The following is a 15,775-nucleotide window of genomic DNA, read 5'->3' as shown; positions in this document are numbered from 1 at the left end:
AGGTATAATATAAGACCGTGTTAGGCGTGGACAGTGTCTCCAATACGGTGTAAGGTGCGGTTAATATTTTCGTGGTACATTTACGGGTACTCGCAATATGCATTATAACAGCTGCTACGCAATCCATTTCCTTACTTAGTTCTGGCTGTATTGTTATAAAGTGCGTATCATTTAGCTTAGTCATTTCGTTCGATGGATAGAAGAACTCATTGTTATGGCCTACTGCTATGCGTTCGTGTTCCGTGACAATAATTGACCCGTTCTGGATGTGTGGAATCGCTATTATTTTGAATACTTCAAATTCAACTTTATTGACAATAATGCTGGTCATAGTAATTATCACGGAGCCGTTGACAACGTGTGTGTTGTATTTAACACCTGACGGGTGATCTAGGACAGTGTATCCTGATGGTAATGCTTGCGCAATATTGTTTCTTGTTTGAGCCAGTTCTTCGAGTGATAACGGAAACGTGCGAATTTTTCTGTATTTATTTAATATTCCGTCTATTACTTCTCGAGCTAACACTGTGGTTTCTATCATTGTTGTTCGTAGCACTTGAGCCTTATCCGTAGAATATATTTGCTTCAGTTGGTTCAAATCTTTATACAATCTGTAGTACCTATCGTTTAGCTGCTCTCCCATTTTAGACGCTTTGCTATTCATCTTTACCATCGACTCTGATATTTGATGGATTTTTTCATCTTCGTGGATCCGGATTGCTTGTAGTTCGTTTTCCACATCGTCGCTTCCAAATATTAGATCTGACAAGAAACCGAAAAGTCCTTTGCTTCGCTTAGTTCTTGAGGACTGTTGGATCTCATTGATTGCGTCATCGCACAGACGCTCAATTGATATTGCAGTCTGTTCCAAGAGAGAGTCTTCGATGACGATTTTCATATCTTTGGTTGCGGTTGTTAAGTTGCTTCGCACAAATCTGATTGTTCTGATGTCTTCGCTGGGAATCGTATTTGTTTGGATATTGGTTTGCCATGTGCCTCTATGTAACAGACACGTTCCTTCGTGGTCAAACATTAATCCGTCACTGTCGATCGGTTTCACCGTTATAGAGTTGATTAGGGTGAACGACATAAGGAGCATCATTATAATTTTTATAAGTTTGGATGGGTTGAACCAATGTGAAGAGACATCCTTTATTGTTCTGTTGCTGCGTCTTCTTCTGCGCCTTGGGCTTTTGTCGATCTTTATTTCTTCTTCGGTTATCAGCATTACGTTGTGACTTCTCATAGGTTCTTCGACTGTTTCTTGAGAACGATCTTGAATTTTGTTGTTAATTTTGGTTGGTCGTCCGGCATTAAATTCGTGAATTGAGAAATGTGCATCTATTTGGTTTGTAAGTTCGTTGTCTCGTTGTGTTTTTTCGCTGTAGGATGACGTAGAAACTTCAAATGTGACGTTGGATTTAACATTTCCAAATATAAACCAGCCTAATTTACTCCTTACTGCTATTGGTTCATTGTCGCCTCTTCTTCTGGTTTCCATGGCGGTGAGTAAATGGCTGTGACTCAGCCCTATCAAAATCGTCGGTTTTGCTAATTCGTAGCTCTTGATCGGAAGGTCCTTCAGATATGGATATCTTGATGCCATCGCCTCGTAGTCCAATGTTTGAGTTGGAAGCTTTAAATTTCTTATGGTTCTTACTCCGTCGAGTCGATAAGATTTTCTGGAAGACCCCTGAATACGAACTTGAACTCGTTTACTATTTGGTTCATCTCGTGACACGTCCTGTGTCCATTTCAACTGCAATGGTTCGTCCTTTCCGTTTAAGTCCAGGGCGCTCGCTATTTCTTCGTCCAATAATGTCAGAGAGGACCCTGTATCCAGAAAGGCATATGTGTCAACTGAATGCCTTCCATTCTGAAGTGTTACCGGTATTACTTGGTAGTACTTATCATTTGCTGGGGATTTGTGGACGTTACAGTTTTCTTCCAGCGGTGTCGACTCCGGCGTATTACGTGGCGTTGGTTCATTATTTTGATTTGAATGTAGCATCCTATTATGACGCCTGTTGCATCCATTCAGGCCACACCTTCTAGATCGTCTACAATTGATTATCATGTGGCCAGTGCTTAGGCACCCGAAACATACTTTGTTTTGAGCCGCTAAACTAGACCGTTCCTGGGCGTTCGACTTTTTAAATGTTGTACATTCGAAAATTCTGTGATCTTTGGAGCAAATTGGACATTTAAAACGTGGTGCCTCCTGGTGAACGTGCGTTTGGCTTCTAGCTATAGTCGGTATGGAAGAAGTCATGTTCCTCATTATTCGAGCATGAGGTTTTAGCCAGTCACTCATTTGGCTTAACGATGGGGTACCACCAGTCGTCATTCTGTAGCGTGTCCACTCAATCTGCAAATTGACCGGGAGTCTCCTTACTAGATCTTCTATCAATCTGGCATCTGACAGATATCCTTCTTGATGGATTATTGTCATGTTTGCCACCATATTCTCTAGGGCATCTGACATCTCGACAACTATTGTTCGACTTTCCTACTTGAGTCTTTGAAGATCATTCAATAACTCTTCATATATAAATTTCGGGTTTCCGAAATTTTCTTCCAACCTTTCCATTATTCCTGGAACGTTTTCCGAATTTATTAGAAGCTGTTGCACGCTTCTCGCCGCTCGTCCTTCCAGGGCGGCTTCTAATCTGGTCAGGTTCTCGTGGTTTGAAAACGCACATTCTCTGGTGCTGACCTCATATATTCTCTTAAACTTCGGCCAATCCTTCGGTGACCCGCTGAATCTCGGCAAGGGAGTTAGAGCTTGTCTTTTCATAAAAATAGAAAAATCTCCGGGTTATTGAGCTGGTACAATCGCTCTTTGGTTCCAACTGGTTGATGGTAGCGGAGCTTGAGGGGTTGCCTGTATGTTAGATTCTCTTGCCGGCACATGGGGTGGAGTACTTGGTAGCTCTGTTCGCTGTGGTGATGTCGCCCTTGCGACTAAAGTGTTGATTGAGGCCTTCATTTCGGCCATTTCGCCTTTAATGTTCGTTATGCTGACCCGATCGCTTGCATGCATTTCGGCTAGTCGAGTTATTAAATTTGTCAGCTCTTCAATCTGCTTCTGTTCCCTAGAGACAGTCGTGGGAGCAGGTGTTGTTGTTGTCTGAGGAGGTGCTGATCCCTTTTCCTGATCCATATCAGCTGACTTCATGGGAGTGCATAATGTGCACACTAAATAGCTATCCTCTGTCGTTGGTGTATGACCTACGCACGTATGATGATAATTTCTCTTGCATTTCTTGCATTGGAGTAGATCATCCAAATCAATCTTTTTGCCACATGCTTCGCAGCACGGGCGTGTACCTCTGGTTTCTCTGCCAAACATTTTTATTAGTAGATTTACTTTCTAAGCTGATTTATCCGCTTATCAAAGCCGGAATTCAATTCTAATTATTGCCTGACTGGCTATTTACTGTTTTTTTGTTTTTTTAAAAATGCGCTATTAGCCTCTTGGCTTTTAGGTGGTGTCCTTATGACAGCCTCACCTTGTTCGTTTTAAAGACTGAACCTCTCCGTACTCCGACGGGCGCAATTTAATTAAAACAGGAGTTCAATTCAACAATTTTTTTCAATCGCGAGGATGCGTGAGTAAATCCTTTTGTCGCGAAGTGCGTTAGTTCAATTATTCTTTCCGCCTCGAAGTGCGCGAAGTTCGTGAGTTTTAAGGCTTCCTCTCTGGAGCCACCAATATATAATCTAAGGAATCGAAATTCCCTAGATGCTTGCTATGAAGGCAAGACTTTTCGCTCGTCCTCTCTCGAGCGCTTCGTGATTAATCTAGGGAACTTATTTCCCTAGATGTAGGCAATTGAGGCCTAAGAATCACGGATTTAATTAAAGGCAACGAAGCCAGGGAGCCTATTTTCCTGGACTTGTTTTGGTCTCTTACGGGCTATGCCCCTTCCAAAATTCCCGTAATCGCGAATACGTTTCAGTATCAGACGGCTCCAGATTGGTCCGTCCGAGTGAAACTCGCAACTACTTTTCGGTGGGGAAAATTTTGGGTGTGTGTGTGTGTGTGTTATACCTTTACTCGAGCTCCTTCCTTGTTAGGAGCTCTGGCCTGGTGCGTGGTGCCTGGTTGCCAATTTGGGGGTATCCGGATTCTGATGCGTGACGCCTGGATGTCAACGCTTAGTGGGTTTTCGGATTCGGATATTTTTAACTTGAACTATTTTACTTGATTGAACTTTCCGTTTTTATTTGAACTGATGCTTGAACTTTGAACTGAACTTAAATTGAATCTTGACTGAATGAAATTGAACGGGAATTGAACTTAAATTGAATCTTGACTGAACTGAAATTGAACGGGAATTGAACTGACTGAAACTTGAACTCAATTCCTAGGCCAGAATCCCGAGTATATATACCCAAGAATTCATTCCTAGGCGTTAAAACTATAAAGGAGAGAAGAGATCTCTCTTTCCTTCTCAGACAACCGAGCCCATATCGATTGTCTGCCTGCTATTTCCCTACATGTAATTACTACCCGCTTATCTCTGCGGACCTCTGTCGCTCTCGCTAGAGGGGTACAATTTAGAAAGTTTATTACTCATCGTCGGCTTAAAATGTTATTTTTGTTTATAGCCCTTCGTATATTCGATAATGGGCGAGGCCAGGCTTATTACCAGCAATAATCATCTTTCGCCTGGTGCCTTGTTGTCTTTGTGTATTCCAGGCGCCTTATCTGTCTATGCTGCCTGCTCACGGTCCCAAATGAACACGTGATTTCCTATCTTGTATGCCTGCGCTACACTATGAGTAATACGATCTATTCAGAGGATCGTGCGGGTCACAAATTTGTTTATTTATTTGTCCCTACTTTCTGGTGCGTCATGCACCGCTTGTCTGAAGCTATACAAAAGGAAAAGAAAAATAAAAAAGGGATGAATCACATGGCCGTATCTGGTGATTCATTGGGCTATAAATTTTCTATGCGCTCGTTTGCGCTTCAATAACATTATTTTGTTTATTGGCCGGCCTTGCTATCTAAATTGGGTCCGTAACATTCCTACTTGTTCAGTGCCTAGATTTCCATTTCACCCCTATATCTTCCGGTTAGACGTAGTCCTACGTCAAAAGTAACAAGTATATAACGCGTAGACATTTTATCTTTCGAATGAAGTGTTTATCATACCATTTCATTCAGTTGTTTAGGAGCTATTAACGCTCAAAATCTCGGTCTCCGGCGTAACGCTTTCGTTTTCGAAACTTTGATTTTACACCCCGGCATAGAAATGAAAGACGTAGTCCTACGTCAAAATACATAACTTGGGAATCAGTCCTGATGATAAACGAGGAGACAACTGTAACAGAAAACCGATCAGCGCTGAAGCAAAGAAATATGTTGAAAATCGTATTCTGTCTTACCCTGCCTACACCTCTCACTATAGTAGGAAAAAGTCGACAAAGCTGTATTTGTCGGGTGATTTAAACATCTCAATGTTGTACGAAATGTACAAATCGAAATGCTCAGAAGATAAGATGCTCAGTTCCTTATAATAGTTTTCGACTTATCTTCAAGCAGTTCAATATGAGCTTCAGGAAGCCTAAGCCAGACACATGCTGCGAGTGCGACAAGCTGAATATACTTATTAAACAAAACGCGAAATTGGAGGAACTAGATAGCATCCTTACAAAACAGCGTGACCATCACCATCACGTGACTTCTTTAAAAGTCGCAAACTGTATGTGAAAATATGGTTATCGGTTGACAAAAGTTTATGTAATAATTTGATGTGCACAAAATATGTGCAATTTTTCATATTCTCTTTTTGGACAACACACAGGTTCCATGTAAGATCATATTTCATTATGTTCATTCAGGGGGGAAAATCAGCAGCGATTTTCACGAACAATCGACCATACAAACAATCACGATAACACGTACACGCAATAGGCCAAACAATGAATTGAAAGCAACGAAAAAACTTTGCCCTCACTATAAGATTTTATGTTTACCTAATCCATGAATCGCCCCAGCTTCCCCCAGATTTTTTTCTGATAATCAGGAAATATATGAATGTTACGCGGAATTGAAAGAATACATGAAATTGAAAATATATAGTTTTGCTTTTAAAACTACTAAAATCTAATTTAATTTTTAACACAAAATTGAGTATACATTAACAAAATAAACCCTTCGTTAGATGCATTTTGCTCATCATGACAATATCGTTTTATTTCCGTTACAAACGTTCTCGTTATATTTGTCCATTCCTTCCAGCACAAATCAGATCAGCTGCACTAGTTCGTTCGCAAACAGTTCGCCCGCAAACACTTCGTTCTCAAACAGTTCGTTCCCAAACAGTTCACTCTCAATCTAAGTGGTGCGGACTCAATCCACTTCATTTTCAAGTAAATTTATGGATTTTTTCAAGCGATTACTTGCAATAAATTTTCAGACCACCAGAGATGCCAGATTAACAGATATGTTTGTAAATTTACAGACATATCTGTAAAATACTTTTTATTTTTGTTGCAGACTTTTTGGATACAACAATATTTCACAGGTTTTTGAAAAATGAGAGGCTCTATTTATCACATCGAAGATATTTGACTCATCGTATTACATTTTTCCATAAAAAGATTTTATATTTAGTTTATATCAATACACATGTCGTTAGACCTATTTTTTGAGTAATTCATCAACACTTGTCCGGCGTAACCACAGTGGTTATGTGCGCAAACTAGCGCCTAACTGCCGGTGTCACCACAGTGATTACGTGCGCAAAATAGGTCGCATTGCAGTGATGTCGTGAGCATAGCATCTCTCAGTGGCCGACGACAGTACTTCAGTATCTTTTGCATTCTGTTGGTGTTTTGTTTGGTAACAATAAATTGTATACGTCAGCGTTTTTCATGATTTCATAAGTACTTTTGCCCTGAAATCATTGCAGACGAAACAGACAATACGATGAATGAAAAATTGCATTAAATGTATTTATACTATACTTCAAAATTTCATGACAGTGAGGGAACAGAATCGAGAACTTATGTGAACTATCGATGAGATTGGTAAAACTTAACAGATTGTAATTTCCCGAGAATATCAAGAACAGCCGACGACAAACCAAGTAAACCGAATTAGCGCTGCTGCCACCAAGCGAATCATGTTTAGCAAACGTACGGTGCTGAATGTGCGTTGCTAATTTCCTTTAAAATGACTCTTCTAGAGGGGTATCTTTTGAGCAAACGACAATGAGTTGATTCTCAAAGCCTTAACCCTTTCGTTACGAGCGTCGTCTATAGACGACATCCGCGCGACGTCCTGTGTGTACGAGTGTCGTCTATAGACGACATCCGCGCGACGAGCTGTGTGTATGAGTGTCGTCTTTAGACGACATGAAATTCATACTGCTCTTCGATTACACCAGCGCGATGTGCATACTTTTCGGCGCAGTACTTCGTACAGGGGTAGCACTTCGGTGGAGCACACTGCTGTAATGAAAGGGTTAATTGAACATCTTTGAGTAATATTAGGATTGACTACATCCGAACGAAAATGGAGACCGTTTTATCCCAGTCCTTGAGCATCCCTTCAACCTCGCACTGTTAGCCTATATCTATCTATATAAATGAAAATGGAAGGCCAAATCTGTTCGTAAGCGGGTCTCGAAGAAGGGATGATCCGATTTTAGCCTTCTTTATTTTGTTGTATTCGTCTCTTCCCGTAGATCAATATGTTGGAGAGCAAAATCGGAAAGTTTCCGGAAAACTCAGAAGGAATGTCGGAAAATTCGGAAAAATTAATTTCCATATGACCGAAAATTACTTCATGATAAGCGTTTTTAGTCCATTCAATATTTGCGCTAGCGAAGTTGATCTTTGTCCAAAAGTGGAAATGGATTTTCAGGCAAAACAACGCATTCCTATATCTTTTATCTATAAAATGGAAGGCTAAATGTGTTGCTTATCCCAAAATCCGATGAAGGAAAGTTCCCTTTTGAGCTGTCTTCATTTTATTGTATTTGTGGCACACAGAACACAGAACGCACAGAACAATGTTATGATGTGAAAAAGTTTAGAAATTCGTTCTATAGAATTCATATTAGAACAATAATGATATGACATATTCTACATATACTAGCTGACCCGGTACGAAGTTCGCCGGGTCAGCTAGTATATGTATATACAGTTATTCACATTTAATGCGACATGCCGAGGCACCACTCAGTGTCGCATTGGAGGCGATTTTGACTTGTAATTAGACATTGGCGATGAGAGTGATACAGTGTCGACGCCTGGTTGGGATTTTCAATGTGGGACCATAATTTAGGCCCCGAACTTGATGTTTACAAAAATGTCCAATTAAACGTGTCGCATAACAGGTCTGTCCAATTTGCTAAATGTCGCATTAAATGTAAACTACTGTATATACAGCCATTTCATGCCAATAAAGTGGTTCTCAAGGGGAAACCGGGGAACCTTTAAAAAATCATATCTCAAAAACAAAAAAAATAGCATCTCTGAAATCGAGATATGTTATGTATAACATCCGCAGCTTTCAAGAAAAGTATAAAAAATATATAGCGTCCTCTAGTTCAAAGCCATAAGAATAATTAAAAAAAAGACGGGTGGGTAATGTCGGGGACATAACCGGAGTGACGTAGGACTATACAAAGGGGACAGCTTCTGCTAAATATATATTTTAAATATATTGTTTTATTTTCTTCTCCTACGTGAATACCTACCTATCTACCTGAAAAATGGATTAGTTTACTGTTTACTCTGTTTGTTTTTTTGCGTTTTTTTACAAACTTTCTCAATTTTTTCTCACTGTCTTATAGTTGATTCTTGATTTTTTTCCGAAGGCTTTGTACTTATTAAATGTTCAACGCCGGGCATCTTTCGGCGTATGCACATATCGTACAATCAAAATGATGGCTGTGATAGGGGATGCATAGGTGGTCATCAGCTTATTCACTATCATATATTTCACTATTGAGCACATTACCGTACCTTAAACTGTGCTTTCGGAGACGAATGAATTGTAAGATTTGTAGTCTCCGCAAACAAAGTAAATAAAAATGAAAAAGAACTGAGGTTTTGGAGACGAACTCTACGATCTGTCGAGAAATAAACGAGCTATAAGCGTTCTGAAAAACCAACAGTAAATACAGGGACGGATGTCCTTCGGATTAAAGCCCTTTAAAATAAGAACAGAGCAGCAGGAAATACATAGCTCATCGTGTTGCTCCTTAGTTATTTCTCTATGCAATGCATATGTAACGTCAGTCAATTTTCAACATCAGTTATCAACCAAAGAAAGCAGTTCTTGCTACCGAGAAAATTTGTTAATGCCATCCTGCATACAATGTGTTGTAATTTGAAGCCACTTTTAATTTGGAAACCATGCATGGGTTTGTAAAAAGACGGGTGGGTAATGTCGGGGACATAACCGGAGTGACGTAGGACTATACAAAGGGGACAGCTTTTGTTAAATATATATTTTAAAAATATTGTTTTATTTTCTTCTCCTACGTGAATACCTACCTATCTACCTGAAAAATGGATTAGTTTACTGTTTACTCTTTATGAATATGTTGATGGTTCTGAAAAGAACCTTTGGTGTTGTGTTTTTGTTATCACTCGATATTCCCATCTTGTTCGGTTAAACCTTCCTGTTTAGCTATTGCGTTTGCCACTCGCTACAGCTTTCACAGTTGGAAAATTTCTACCCATCCAGCTTGTGACATGTTGTTCAGTAAATTACATTTAATGCGACGTGCCGGAGAAACACTTTGCCACTCACTGAAACTAATTGTTGCCTTGATGAGCGCCGAACCGAAGCTGTTCTGTTCTTGATGCGGGTTTTCTGATTCTCGTGAGCAGCTTTGCAAGCCAACTCGAGCACTCCGACGGCCGAAGCTCTATAATCGCTGTTAGGTATACTGGTGCTCCGGGACCAATCCGTTCGGCCTAGTTACCCTTGCGGAGCAATCAGTGAATGCGACCAACAAGGAACTGGAGACCTGCACGGTTCGAGTGAGACTTTGCCTTTCCCTTAACTTGTCCTCCTTTGTTACGTCCACGATGCCGATGCCGTACAACCACACGGGTTTACGGTTTGAAAGAAAATAAGATATTTTTTTGGGATCCGCGTGTTTTATACTCAAGCGGTACACACTCACAGGATAGAGACAAATCGGCAGACTCAGCCAGAGGGGCGAGTCCAACGAGACGAACGAATGAGCGTTAAAAGGGAGCGATGGCAAAAAAATACATTAGAGGCGAATGAACTTCAAAGTTTAAAGCCTCTTAAAAACAAAGAAAGAAAGAAAAATACATTCATTACGATTTGTTCGCTCGTTGGATTCACATGCAGGCTAAACAGGGTCCTTTTCAGGATCACAAAATTATTTTCAATCTAAAGAGTTTATTGTTTTGTTATCACTCGATAACCCCATCTTGTTCGGCTAAACCTTTCTGTTTAGCGATTGCATTTGCCACTCGCCACAGCTTTCACAGTTGGAAAATTTCTTCCCATCCAGCTTGTGACATATTTTACAGTAAATTACATTCAATGGCACGTCGCATTACCACCACTCAGTATCGGATTGGAGGTAATTTTAACCTGTAATTGAACATTTGCGATGACAATGGTACAGTGTCGACTTTCAATGTGGGGTCATGATTTGGACCCCGAACTCTATGTTTACAAAAATGTCCAACTAAATATGTCGCATTACAGGTCCGTCCAATTAGCTAAATGTCGAGATAAGTGTAAATTACTGTACTTTCAATCTAGAAGCAATTTAAGAATTGGGAGAAAATCAATAAGCTCAGAACAACTGCCAAATTCACATACTCAATATATCCTGGCAAACAAATTATGAAAAAATCAATTTGTGTTTTATTATTATTGTGGATATTGTTTTAGAAAGCATTGAACTGTATTTCGTAAACTCTTTTTTGAAAGGTTTAATGGCCCTGATAAGCGCCGTGTTTTATGGAATGGTTCCAATTTAGAAAACTTAGTACTCGTGGTTTTGAAAAAAGCCATTTCGAACACCCTCGATGCCGCCTTGTTCTGGATTTGCCACCAAAGCAGTTTGTATAAACAACAAACTTTTTTTCTTTTGCGTCTGCCTGTTGAGGTCTTGATGTCCACCGAACCAAAGCGCGAGCAGTTTTGCCAGCTAACTCGATCACTTCGGCGGCCGAAACTATATAACGCCGGCTAGGTGGACTGGTGCACTGGTACTAACGCGCTCGGCCTAGCTACCCTTGCGGAGCAATTGGCGGATACACCTACGGGGAATTGCACACCTGCACGGTTCGAGTGGGACTTTGCCTTTCCCTTAACTTGTCCTCCTTTGTTACGTCCACGTTGCTGCTTGTTTTCTTTTTATGATGTGATGCGATGCGATATTAAACGATGCCGTACAACCACAAGGGTTTACGGTTTGAAAGAAAATAAGATATTTTTTTGGGGTCCGCGTGTTTTATACTCTAGCGGTACATACTCACAGGATAGAGACAAATCGGCAGACTTAGCCAAAGGGGCGAGTCCAACGAGACGAACGAATGAGCGTTAAAAGGCAGCGATGGCAAAAAAATACATTCATTACGATTTGTTCGCTCGTTGGATTCACATGCAGACTAAAAAGGGTCCTTTTCAGGATCACAAAATTATGTTCAATCTAAAGAGTTTATTGTTTTGTTAACACTCGATATCCCCATCTTCTTCGGCTGAACCTTCCTGTTTAGCGATTTGTTGCCACTCGCCACAGCTTTTACAGTTGGAAAATTTCTTCCCATCCAGCTTTGTGAACAGTGGTACAGTGTCGACTTTCAATGTGGGGTCATAATTTGGATCTCTATGTTTACAAAAATGTCCAACTAAATATGTCGCATTACATGTCCGTCCAATTAGCTAAATGTCGAACTAATTGTAAATTACTGTACACAATTTAAGAATTGGTGAAAATTGAATAATCAGGAAAGTCCCCAACTATCAATAAGCTCAGAACAACTGCCAAATTCACATACTCATCAGATCCTGGTCAACAAATTATGAAAAAATCAATTTGTGTTTTATTATTATTTTGGATATTATTTTAGAAAGCATTGAACTGTATTTCGTAAACTCTTTTTTGAAAGGTTTAATGGCCCTGATAAGCGCCGTGTTTTATGGAATGGTTCCAATTTAGAAAACTTAGTACTCGTGGTTTTGAAAAAAAGCCATTTCGAACACCCTCGCCTTGTTCTGGATTTGCCACCAAAGCAGTTTGTATAAACAACAAACTTTTTTTCTTCTGCGTCTGCCTGTTGAGGTCTTGATGTCCACCGAACCAAAGCGCGAGCAGTTTTGCCAGCCAACTCGATCACTTCGGCAGCCGAAACTCTATAACGGCTGCTAGGTGGACTGGTGCACTGATACTAACGCGCTCGGCCTAGCTACCCTTGCGGAGCAATTGGCGAATACACCTACGGGAAACTGCAGTCCAACACGGTTCGAGCGGGATTTTGCCTTTCCTTTCACTTTTCCTCCTTTGCCATGTCCAGACATGGCTGCTTGTGTTAGTTTGATGATGTGATGTGATGCGAAACGATGTGGTGTACGGTTTGAATGAGAATTATCGTTACGGAAGGAAGGAAGGAAGGTATTGTATTATAGAGACTTTAAACTTTTGCAGTTCATTCGTCTCTAGCCTTGAGAAAGGCCCTTTGAAAACTCTACTCTACTCTATTACTCTACTCCAGCGCTACCACCTCCGCCCTCTTGCCTTGAGAAAGGCACTCGATCCCTCGCCGTCCAGCTCGTCCAGCAAAGATGTTGTCCAGTCGGTGTCCACACAAAGAATGATCGTTACGGCAGCGGAGCGGGGATTTTTAAGCTGACTGGCTGGCTCGAGAATTACGCATGTGTAAGACTGCGACCAATGTTTCGTTCATTTTTTTCTTTTTCCTTTCCAATCGTGCTTCATTGTATTTCGCTGCTGCTGTGGTTGACCGTTTTGGTCGGTACGATTTGAGGAGCACAAAATGGACCAATCAAAAATGGGCACATAGTGCATTTGGACAATGCTTGACATTTCACAATTATTCAATTATTTATCTCAAGAAAAATGAAATGTTATTCGTTATGATAGATGCGTAGATATATTTCCTATCAATTGATGAAAAAACCTTTGCGATCTATTGAGAAATGCTCGAGTTATAAGCGTTCCAAATCTTGCATTTTTTCCTACTTGTTCAGTGCCTAGATTTCCATTTCACCCCCTATATCTTCCGGTTAGACGTAGTCCTACGTCAAAACTACAATCGATAACTACGAAAACAAAATCCTTTTTTCCTTTGCAATTTCAATATATTATATTTTAATGAAAAGCTAGCTCATTGACTTCATTTAGATATGTCGATAATTTGAATCGGTTCAGTGATTCAAAATTTATGAATTTTTGAAAAAAGTCAGTTTTGGTAAAAATTGGGGAAAAATGATTTTTCGGACCACCCTAAAATTGAATTGGTCACCCTAATGAAAAAATAAAAAAGGGTTTAATGTTTTGCGATAAAGAACAAAACTACCACTTTTCATCGAAATCTGAGAACCACTATATCGGTTTGGCATGGAATGGCTGTATATATAAAAGATGTACATATACAAAATATACAATAATATACAAAAGACAATCTCACGTGCATCGCGATGTACAAAGTATCAATGATTTTGGAAAAATTAACGTTAAAAGAGATTTCTACAGATACGCACACTTTTACAGACATTTTCACATTTTTAACAGACTTTCACATATTTTTACAGACTTTTTTTAAAAATCATCTGGCAACCCACAATCCAATCGACGAAAAAAACATCGACCTAACAACGACCGTAACGCTGTTACCTATTCACGATGACGACGATTAGGTATCGACATCTGGATACGGCATTAGTTTGTATGAGGCAAACTATTCTCTATCATATTAGTCGGCCCGAATCAGTTTATATTTGCTAAAATTTGTATGAAATTTTTTTCTTGGCATAATTTTTCTACTTAAAGTACGTTGTCATGACCCTAATTTGAATTATTTTCTATAGACGTTCAGATATTCTCAAAAAAACTTATCATTATAATATAAAATTATCTCAAAACATATTTTTTATGACGTTTTTTCACCACTTGCAGGCAATAGTGATTTTCACTTACATAGAGTACTAATTTGATTAAGGAAAAATCATGTTCATTCATAATTTTCATTTTAAAAGTGTATTCATTCCTTCTGCAAATCCATACTGTCATGCCTATTCCCCAATATCGTCAACTGGTGGTTCTTTTTCCACTCCGCTAAATTGTCATCTCAAACAAAAACAAATGGATCATACAACTGGTGAGTATGAAATATATTTCGGCTTTTTAATTATTAATTATTTTATCTTGTCTTATCAGCTATGAATACATTCGACTCGTTTGCTTCCATCAATCGGTAAGTGAGAAAGATGATTTCTCCCATCACCACAGTGCGGATTTCCACTTCTATCACAGCAGCCAACAACATCCGTTTTCCTGCATCAGTAACCTCCAACCCCTGTTGGCAATGCCGGGGGACAGCATCAACAGCAGCAGCAGCAGAATTTGACCATGGTATGGTATTGCGAAGAACTTTCCCCATTAGAGGTTCCGTGCTTCGCGCACATTCAAAAATCCTCTTCAGACACGAAAACTCAACGACAAGGAAGTATTTATCAACTTGCTCAGCTGAATTACCACCCCGGAGGAACCCGAATGCACTGATTCCGTTGTATAGTAGAATGAAAATAGGCGAGGTAAGCGAACGTATTCGCATGATATTTTAATGTTCGCATTTTTATCCGGATCATACAACTGGTGAGTAGGGAATTCATTTCTGCTTTTCACTTACTAATCATTTTATTTTGTTTCAGCTATGAATACATCCGACTCAATCAATCGGCGAATGAGAAAGATGATTTCCCTTATCACCACATTGCTTATTTCCACTTCTGTCACACCAGCCAACAGCGTCAGCTTTCCCGCAGCAGTATCCTTTAAGTCCAGGGTGCTATTCCGGGGAACAGCATCAACAGCAACCGCAGCAGGACCTGGCCATCGATAGTATTTCGAGCAATTTTCCCCATCGGAGATCCCGTGCTTCACGCACATTGAAGAATCCTTCTCAGCCACATATCTGTGTCATCAAGGGCAAGGAGGTATTCATCAATGTACTCAGTCGGATTTGAATCGTCAATCCAGACAACCCGGATGCACCGATTCCATTATATACCTTATTTTTATTATACATGGATTTTTATTATTTTTTTTCAATAAAATGATTAAAATCGATCAATGTATTTCCTTTTCATTTTCAATAACAAACCAATACAAACAAGCAGCAAGCAGTGCTGGAAGCAGCGCTGCAAGCAGGTCGACGCCTTGCACATGTTGGCGAAAAAGTGGCGTCAAGTTGTTCGATGAATGCATATGAAAGGTCGATAACTCGATTGCAAGGTGGCAGCATTTGAGGTCGATTGTTGACATTTCATCGACCCGATCTTGGCAGGCAAAACGGAATGTGGGAACTCTTCGTTCCACTTTTCGTCGAATGTTTTCAAATCGCAAAAGCAAACATTTACGTGACTGTGACTTAGTTTGTTTTTTTTTTCATTCGGAGAAATATCATATCAGGGAAAGTTGAGATTAAAAATGCGTTGCTCAGTGAAAGGCTGCCCGAATACGAGTGAAAATGTTCGCGTTAGCTTTTATCGTATTCCTTCGGAAACGTATTT

At 39.9% G+C, this 15,775-nt stretch overlaps 1 long non-coding RNA gene across 1 annotated transcript; it reads left to right on the top strand.

Moving 5' to 3' along the window:
• The first annotated feature begins 14,242 nt into the window (after window positions 1-14,242).
• On the top strand, window positions 14,243-15,332 carry LOC129762116 (uncharacterized). The gene is made up of 3 exons (XR_008740543.1): window positions 14,243-14,361; window positions 14,421-14,858; window positions 14,915-15,332. It is a non-coding gene; the product is annotated as an uncharacterized LOC129762116 (long non-coding RNA).
• The last annotated feature ends 443 nt before the right edge of the window (window positions 15,333-15,775 follow it).

This window comes from Toxorhynchites rutilus, chromosome 1 (assembly GCF_029784135.1).
Source record: "Toxorhynchites rutilus septentrionalis strain SRP chromosome 1, ASM2978413v1, whole genome shotgun sequence".
In the NCBI taxonomy this organism is placed as follows: Eukaryota; Metazoa; Arthropoda; class Insecta; order Diptera; family Culicidae; genus Toxorhynchites; species Toxorhynchites rutilus.
Note: the sequence above shows the minus strand (reverse complement) of the source record. Positions and strands in the feature narration are given on the sequence as shown.